The sequence below is a fragment of the Pan paniscus genome, chromosome 20 (assembly GCF_029289425.2).
Source record: "Pan paniscus chromosome 20, NHGRI_mPanPan1-v2.0_pri, whole genome shotgun sequence".
In the NCBI taxonomy this organism is placed as follows: domain Eukaryota; kingdom Metazoa; phylum Chordata; class Mammalia; order Primates; family Hominidae; genus Pan; species Pan paniscus.
This window is the reverse complement of record NC_073269.2, coordinates 42,971,456-42,980,138: the sequence shown is the minus strand read 5'-3', so window position 1 is coordinate 42,980,138 and position 8,683 is coordinate 42,971,456. Positions and strand designations below refer to the sequence as shown.

At 41.7% G+C, this 8,683-nt stretch overlaps 2 protein-coding genes across 13 annotated transcripts in view; one reads left to right on the top strand and one right to left on the bottom strand.

The window, feature by feature from the left end:
- The window catches only part of ZNF345 (zinc finger protein 345), a 104,940-nt gene that overhangs the window by 64,337 nt on the left and 31,920 nt on the right, over window positions 1-8,683 (bottom strand). The gene's annotated exons all lie outside the window — the stretch shown is intronic.
- The window catches only part of ZNF790 (zinc finger protein 790), a 53,311-nt gene that overhangs the window by 12,921 nt on the left and 31,707 nt on the right, over window positions 1-8,683 (top strand). Inside the window, exon 1 of one of the 12 annotated variants that reach the window (XM_034945304.3) lies at window positions 14-646. The exons of the other annotated variants lie outside the window; for them this stretch is intronic. The gene's annotated coding sequence lies outside the window, so the exon portion shown is untranslated. Of the gene's footprint in view, window positions 1-13; window positions 647-8,683 lie in introns of those variants that run through there. 12 annotated transcript variants of the gene reach the window in all.

The window sequence follows — 8,683 nt, the reverse complement described above, 5'->3', positions numbered from 1 at the left end:
GAGTGATTCCGAGACACAGAAGCCGAATGACTCCGGAGGGCCCGAGGCCGGGGCTGAGGGGAGTGAGGTGCTAATGTCTTTGGAGTTGGTGGCTTTGCCGGCGAGGGAGCGTGGGGGCGAGCGATCGCGATGGGAGCAGTGGATGCGAGAGTGAAATTGATGCAGGAGCTGGGGCCGCGACGGGAGCTGTGTGTGTGTGTGTGTGTGTGTGTGTGTGTGTGTGTGTGTGCGTACGCGCACACGACGTTGACAGGCGCTGTGTGTGACCCTAATGGACTATTTTAATGTAACTGTATGTACGTGATTATGACTGCGTCGCGTTGTGCGTGACCACGTTCGTAAAGGTGGTGATAGCCGCTATGGGGCCAAAAACAAAGAATTGAGCCTTGCGTTGAGTGACAGGCATAGTCCTTCGTGAATGTGTGGGGAGCAGTTTTTGTGCTGGCCCGTAGCTGGATTGCAGTGGGGGCAACCTAGAAGGAGGGGAGAAGAATGGGACACAGTGTAGACAACATAGTTCAAGAGCTTCTCTGTAAATTAGAGCAGAGAAATGGAGCAGCAGGTTGGGGTAGAGGGCTGGGGAACAACCACCCATCAACATGTTGTTGGAAATGAGCCATGAGACGGGGGAAAAGTCCAGGCAAGGGTAAGTAAACAAGGCTCATCTGTGTGGGTGTAGTTAAAAATGCAAGAATTAAAAAAAATAGAAAAGGGTAATCGCGCTGCAGAGAGTAAACCATGAGCTGAAGATTTCAGATATAGGGGGAAAATACCCTGTGTTTGGTAGAGGTCAACAAAAGTGAGATGTGGTGAGTTATATACAATCGCATGGCAAGAAATTCAAAACTAGAGTTTGTGGAGGAGGGAGGAAGAAAGGTCTGAAGGTAGTGAACAACAAAAGGAGGCCGGCTATCTGTTCCATTTTCAGACCCACTGGTAAGAGGCTGTAGCTGGGGAAATGTTGAGAGGGCTGCAGAGTCCTCCAGATACAGCCTAGTTTCTGTTAGACTCAGAATGTTAGGGCGTGTTCAAGGAAGTGGTTGAAGATAAAAGAGGAGTTGGTTGTTAATGAATTATGAATTCCATTATGAAGGCATACAGGAAAAGTGTTGAAAGTTGGGAAGAATGAGAAAAGGGAACAAATGAGACTTGATGGTATACAATGTCCGAAAAGACAGTTGACTAGAAATTCTGGGACTTCTTATAGTAGATAAATATAAATACAAGGTTGGATTGACATTTATTCTGGTTGGATTCAAATCAGTTTTGGAGAGATGGCGTGGGATAGTGAAAGATGATTTCTTGAGTGTGAGAAACAAACTTACCCGTCCCAAAGAATGGACTCAGAGACCCGGAGAACAGCGAAAGTGAGACTTTTAATGATTGTCTTGCAAGATCGTGTCTGATAGGCACACCCAACAGTTTCAACAAGCAATTTATCCCCTAGTGTACAGGTTCCTCCCCTGGTTCCTCATAGGCTGAGAACTATGGGGTCACAATCTTCCCGGATGTTGCCTATTGATTGTTGGGTAGGGGCTTCAGGTGTTTTGTTTTGTTTTTTGATTTTTGTGAGACGGAGTCTCGTTCTGTTACCAGGCTGGAGTGCAGTGGTGCAATCACGGCTCACTGCAACCTCCGCCTCCCAGGTTCAAGTGATTCTCCTGCCTCAGCCTCCCGAGTAGCTGGGACTACAGGTGCGTGCCACCACGCCCGGCTAAGTTTTCTATTTTTAGTAGAGATGGGGTTTCACCGTGTCGGCCAGGATGGTCTCAATCTCTTGACTTCGTGATCCGCCCGCCTCGGCCTTCCAAAGTGCTGGGATTACAGGCGTGAGCCACCGCGCCCAGCCGGGGTGGGTGTGTGTGTGTGTGTGTGTGTGTGTGTGTGTGTGTGTGTGTGTGTTTTAGGCTTGTCTTGCTGCATTTGGTTGCAGCCCACAATGCACTGCAATCCTAGTTAGCTCAAGGGCTCTTCAATAGTTGACTTATGACCTAAGTAGCTGGGCAGGCTGATAAAAGCAGACAAAATGAGCTATTTTGCAGGCTAGCAAACTTTCATCTTAGACTAAACTTCTTTGGTTTGGGTGAAGGCAACTAAGTGGGGGAAAGGGAGAAAGCGGGAGGCTGACAAGCAGGCATCATCTATCCAAGCAGGGGCCTAGTATATCCTGTTTCTTCTGTAGTTTGCTTACCTAAGCCAATTCAAGGCATTTTGTCTTGGAAATGGACCACTGTATACATTATTTCCTTCACTGAGTATCTCTCAGAAAGAAGGAAGCTTAAGATAGAAGGGGGGTCAAGGTAGGCAGAATGATGGCCCTGCAACCAATGTTTACTTCCTAATCCCTGGAAACTAGGACGATGCTACCTTATATGGCAAAAAGGACTTTGCAAAGGGGATAAAGAACCTTGAAATGGAGGCGATTATCTTGTTGGACCAATATAATGACATGGGTCCTTAAAGTCAGTGAAGCTTTCCTGGCTGAGTTTAAAGTCAGAGGGAGATGTGACGGCAGAAGAATGGTCAGAGAGATGCCACATTGCTGACTAGATAGAGGAAGTGGGCCTTAAGCCAAGGAATGTTGGTGGCCTCTAGAAGCTGGAAAACATAAGAAAACGAATTCTCCCCTAGAGCTTCCAGAAAGGAACACAGCCCTACCCACACCTTGATTTTAGCCTAGTAAGACCCAACTCAGACTTCTACTGAACTATATGATAATAGATTTGTATTATTTTAAGCCACTACCTCATGGCAGTAGAAAACTAATACAGTGGTATAGCGTCTTGGCCTCAGTGTTGTGGAGGAGTCTTGATCCCTGTGACATAAGGGGACCTCAACCTCTGTTGATTATGTTGAAGACTTCCAGTAAAGTACATAGGTCCCCACTTCACCAATAATATAATTTACAGTTTTGCTATATTGTGTTATTTTTAAACTTTGGAACTTAGTGAACTTTTATTTGTGATCTAACATCTGGTCAGTCTAACTTTTTGCCTTGCACTTGATTTGTCTTGGATTGAGAGAGGTGTATTAATGAAATTTTATTTATTTATTTATTTATTTTTTTTTTTTGAGACGGGGTCTCCCTCTGTCGCCCAGGCTGGAGTGCAGTGGTGGGATCTCGGCTCACCGCAACCTCTGGTTCAAGCAATTCTCCTGCCTCAGGCTCCTGAGTAGCTGGGACTACAGGCATGCGCCACCATGCCCGGCTAATTTTTTTTGTATTTTTAGTAGACACGTGGTTTCACCACATTGGCCAGGCTGGTCTTGAACTCCTGACCTTGTGATCTGCCCACCTTGGCCTCCCAAAGTGCTGGGATTACAGGCGTTAGCCACCGCGCACAGCCAAAATTTTATTTTATATAACCTGTAACTTTTGCTTTATGAAAGTTGTTGTTGCTTTGATATACAGATATTAATGATTGTTGTATGTTTATTATGAATTGCAGGCTTTAGCATGCTCAAGATCATGGCCTCTGCTTATTTTTTTGTTTGTATTTGCCTTGTAATATGCTGTATTTCTTCCTAGTCTTTTTATTGAAGTTTATCATATATACAGACAATACGTTATTCTCATGAATAATCAGGAAGAGAGCATTCTTGCACTTGTCATTTTGTGTTTACATGTATGCATTTCTATTGGGTTATTCCAAGGAGAGGAATTGGTGAGTAAGAGTATGTGAATCTCCTCAAGCAGATACTGTCAGTTTTCCAAAATGGCTGAACCAGTTAAAAGTTCCCATCAACAGTTTATGCAAGTTCCAGTTGATCCATCTTCTTGTTAACACATGGCATTGTCAGACTGTAAAATGTTTGCCAATATGGTGGATATGTAGTGGTATTGCATTGTGGTTTTCCTAACTGATGACTAAGGAACTTGAATACCTTTGTTTTAATGTGCATTGTCCATTTGGATATCTTCCTTTGGGAAGTGCCAGTTCAAGTTCTTAGCCTAGCTGTTGGGAAACTTGTCTTTCATTGTTAATCCTTAAGAGTTCTTTGTATAATCTGAATGAGTCCCTTGTCAGCTTTGTGTATTGTATATATCGTCTCCTAGCCTAAGGTTTGCATTTTTACTCACTCTCTTTTTTTTTTTTTTTTTTTGAGATGGAGTTTCGCTCTTGTTGCCCAGGCTGGAATGCAATGGTGCAATCTCGGCTCACTGCAAGCTCTGCCTCCCCGGTTCAAGTGATTATCATGCCTCGGCCTCCTGAGTAGCTGGGATTACAGGCATGCGCCACCATGTCTGGCTAATTTTGTATTTTTAGTAAGAGACAGGGTTTCTCCATGTTGGTCAGGCTGGTCTCGAACTCCTGACCTCAGATGATCCACCCGCCTCAGCCTTCCAAAGTGCTGGGATTACAGGCGTGAGCCACCATGACCAGCCCATTCACTCTTTTCTGATGAACAAAAATTGCTTTTTAAAATGTAGTCTGATCATTATCATTTTTCTTTTATGGTTTGTATTCTCCGTATCTTATTCAAATCTTTGCTTATCCCCAAGGTATGAAGATATTCTGTATTTTCATCTATATTTATCTGTCACATGTAGGTATATAAACCTGGAATTGATTTTTGTGTCGTGAGGGGAAATCATGATTTATTTTCCTCATATAAATTCAGTTGACCTGGCACCATGTATTCAAGACCATCCTTTCTTCCATGTTATTTATTTGCTCTGAAATCTACGGTGTCTGATATTATAGCCACCTAAGCATTATTTTGATTATGATTTGCATGGTATATCTTTTGCTATCCTTTTACTTTTAAGCTTCCTATACCACTATATTGGGGAAACTGACACCTTGAAAATTATCAGCCTTTCATCCCATGAATGTGATAAATTATTTCATTTGTTTAGGTCTTCTTTAATTATTTGTAGTAATTAATATAAAGACATTGTACAGGCCAGATGCGGTGGCTCATGCCTGTAATCCCAGCACTTTGGGAGGCTGAGGCAGGTGGATCACCTGAGGTCAGGAGTTCGAGACCAGCCTGACCAATATGGTGAAACCCCGTCTCTACTAAAAATACAAAAATTAGCTGGGCATGGTAGCTGGTGCCTGTAGTCCCAGCTACTCGGGAGTCTGAGACAGGAGAATTACTTGAACCCGGGAGGCGGAAGTTGCAGTGAGCCGAGATTGTGCCACTGCACTCCAGCCTGGGTGACAGAGCGAGACTCTGTCTCAAAAACAAACCAACAAACAAAAGATATTGTATGTTACATATATTGTTAGATTTATTTATAGGAATTTGAATTTTTCCTGCTAAGTGCTGTCATTTTAAATTTAAATTTCCTATTTTGCTTGTATGTTGAAATTTAATTGACATTTTGCCGTTTGACTTACATTTGTATTCATTTTTTTTTTTTTAGAGAAGGTCTCATTCTTTTGCTTAATCTGGCCTCAAACTCCTGGCCTCAAGGCAGTCCTCCTGCCTTGGCTGTACTCTTAAACATTTCTAAATTTCTTCCCCTTGATTTTCAGCTTGAAATGACACCCTTTATCTCTCAGTTATCACAAATGAGGCAATCAGTGAGCTAGTCTATTTTCTATTCTCTAACCTTCATTTCTATATTAGTTATCTATTGCTGTAAAACATATTACCCTAAAACAGAAATAAATATTTATTATCTTAACACCATTTTCTGTGGACCAGGAGTTCAGGAGTGGCTTAGCTGGGAAGTTCTGGCTTGGGGTCTCTTGAGGTTGCAGTCACACTCTTGGCCAGGGCTGCTATCATTTGAAGGCATAACAGGGACTAGAGGATCACCTTCCAACGTGGCTCTCACATGGCTATTGGCAATAGACTTCAGTTTCTCACCATGTAGACCTCTCCATGGGGTTTCTTAAGTGTCCCTATGACATGTCAACTGGTTTTCTCCAGAGCAAAAGGACAGCAAGAACGCATAAGCTGGAAGCCACAGTGTCTTTTATATCTATCTCATACTCTATCATTTCCGCAGTACCTTACTGGTATACAAGTTAATCCTATTCAGTATAGGAGGCAGCTACACAGTGTTGTGAATACCACATACTGGGTACCTTTGGGGCCATCCAGGATGCTGGCTACCATAATTCCGCTTTTACTATTTTATTTGGATTTGCATTTAAATATGTTCAGCATCACTACTATTCTTTTGCTGAAACTTTCACTATTGTTCTTTTGTGGCTGGAGTATGTCTTCTAGTAGCTTCTTCTGAAGGAGCGCATGTCAACAGTATTTCCTAAGTTGCATCATAAAACTCCTTATATCCTTTATACTCGAATGACAGCTTGGCTGGATATAAAAATGTTTTGACTCCCTCATTTGTTTTTTTCACAAGTATATTGGAAGATTTACCCCACTGTTTGGGGTACTGAATTTAGCACTGCAGAAGTCTGATGACAGCTGAATTTCCTTTTTCTTATATTTGATATTTTTATCTTGATTCCCCATGAGTTTTATTCTAATTTTATTAGGTAATGTTTTGCTACTATTTTGGTTCATTTTCACCTGTAACATGGTTTCACTTTTCATCATGTTTATTTATACTCTATTTCAGGAAATTCATCTTGAGTATTAAAACTGTAGTGTTAGATACACAGCTAAAACCATAGTTTTAGATATATCCTCTTAATTTGGATTTCATTTTTAGGTGCTCTGCGTTTGGCATATTGGATCTCTCTTTTCATTTTCATTTCTTCAAATGATTTTTGTTCCTTTATTTGTTAAATTTTGTTCTGTTCATTAATTTCTGTATTCTTTGTTCCATACTATACTTTCTGTGGCATTTGTCAGATCTTATGCGCCTAGAGATGGGGGTCTCACTGTGTTGCCCAGGCTGGCCTCAACCTTGAACTCCTGGACTCAAGCAATCCTCTAGACTCAGTCTCCCAAGTAGCTGGGACTACAGGCACATGCCGCTGCACTAGCTAGTTTATTCTTCATTTCTGATGTGACTTAGCCTATTTTCTCTTTCAGTCTTGAATTCTACTAACTCCCATCTATGGTCTGTCTATTACTTTCTTCTCTTTCCTGAGATCGTGTATTTTTGCTTGTGGTCTGCTTTTAGAGCTGCAATTGCATCATATATTTTTTTTTAATTCAGACTGAAATGTTGGGTGATGATTTTCATCTTCTCTGATTTTTTTAGTGAGTTTTTTTGTACATGGGGGATTTTGACACACTTTTAAAACTTTGTGTGTGTTTTTTTTGTTGTTGTTGTTGTTGTTGTTTTGAGATGTAGTCTCGCTCTGTTGCCAGGCTGAAGTGCAGTGGCGCGATCTTGGCTCACTGGAACCTCTGCCTCCCAGGTTCAAGTGATTCTCCTGCCTCAGCCTCCCAAGTAGCTGGCACTACAGGCACATGCCACCACACCTGGCTAATTTTTTGTATTTTTAGTAGAGACAGGGTTTCACCGTGTTAGCCAGGATGGTCTCGATCTCCTGACCCCGTGATCCGCCCGCTTCGGCCTCCCAAAGTGCTGGGATTACAGGCGTGAGCCACTGCACCAGCCTAAAACTTTTATCTAACTATCTTACGCATGTTATATCTAATTTATATTTTGGAGAGGATGTAATAGATTTTCCTGGAATAGCTGTCACTGGTATTTTCATGTGAAAAAAGTGAATGGGGCAAGGGTAGTTTTTAAGGTTTTTTTTGCTCAAGGGTTTCTTCCTCTGTTACCCCAGTAGAAGACAATTTTTTAAAAATTTGGTTCCCTTTGAATAGCCAGGACTTCTTTGCCATTCAGAAGCTCAACTGGTTCAGGAGGACTCCTATTATCAGCTCTGAGTTCACCCAGTGTCTTCTGCTATAATTAAGGAATACAGCCAAGTCCCCAGCTCATTTTATGAGGCCAGTATTTCCCAGATACTGAAACTAGGCAAAGTATATCTCATAAGAATATGGGTGTAAAAATCCTCAACAAGTAGTAGCAAACCAAATCCAGTAACATCTAAAATGAATTATATAACATGACTGAGTGGGATTTATCCCAGAAATGCAAGGTTGGCTCACCATCAAAAGTCAGTTAATGTGATACATCATATCAATAGAATAAAAAAACAAAAATCACACAATCATCTCAATAGATAGAGATAAGGCATTTGACCAGAGCCAATACCCTTTATGATTTTTTTTAAAACATACACATTCTACAAACTAGGAATAAAGGAATTCAACCTGATATCTAGGAAAAACCCACAGCCAACATCACACTTAATGGTAAAAGACTGGATGTCTTCCCTCTATGATCAGGGACCAGACAAGGATCCCCACTTCTGTTTAACATTGTACTGGCAATTGGGCTAGGGCAAATGGGGAAGTAAAAGAAATAAAAGACACTGGAGAAAAGAATGGAACACAGCTAAGAGCATCTCTATTTGCAGATGGCATGATCTTCTATATAGAAAATAAAACTTATACTCTGAAAACTACAAAATAGATGATATTCAAACAAAAACTTTTACATGAATGTTCATTGCAGCATTTTAAAAATAATTGTCAGCCGGGCATGGTAGCTCAGGCCTGTAATCCCAGCACTTTGGGAGGCCGAGGTGGGCAGATCACCTGAGGTCGGGAATTTGAGACCAGCCTGACCAACATGAAGAAACCCCGTCTCTACTAAAAATACAAAATTAGCTGGGCATAGTGGTACACGCCTGTAATCCCAGCTACTCAGGAGGCTGAGGCAGGAGAG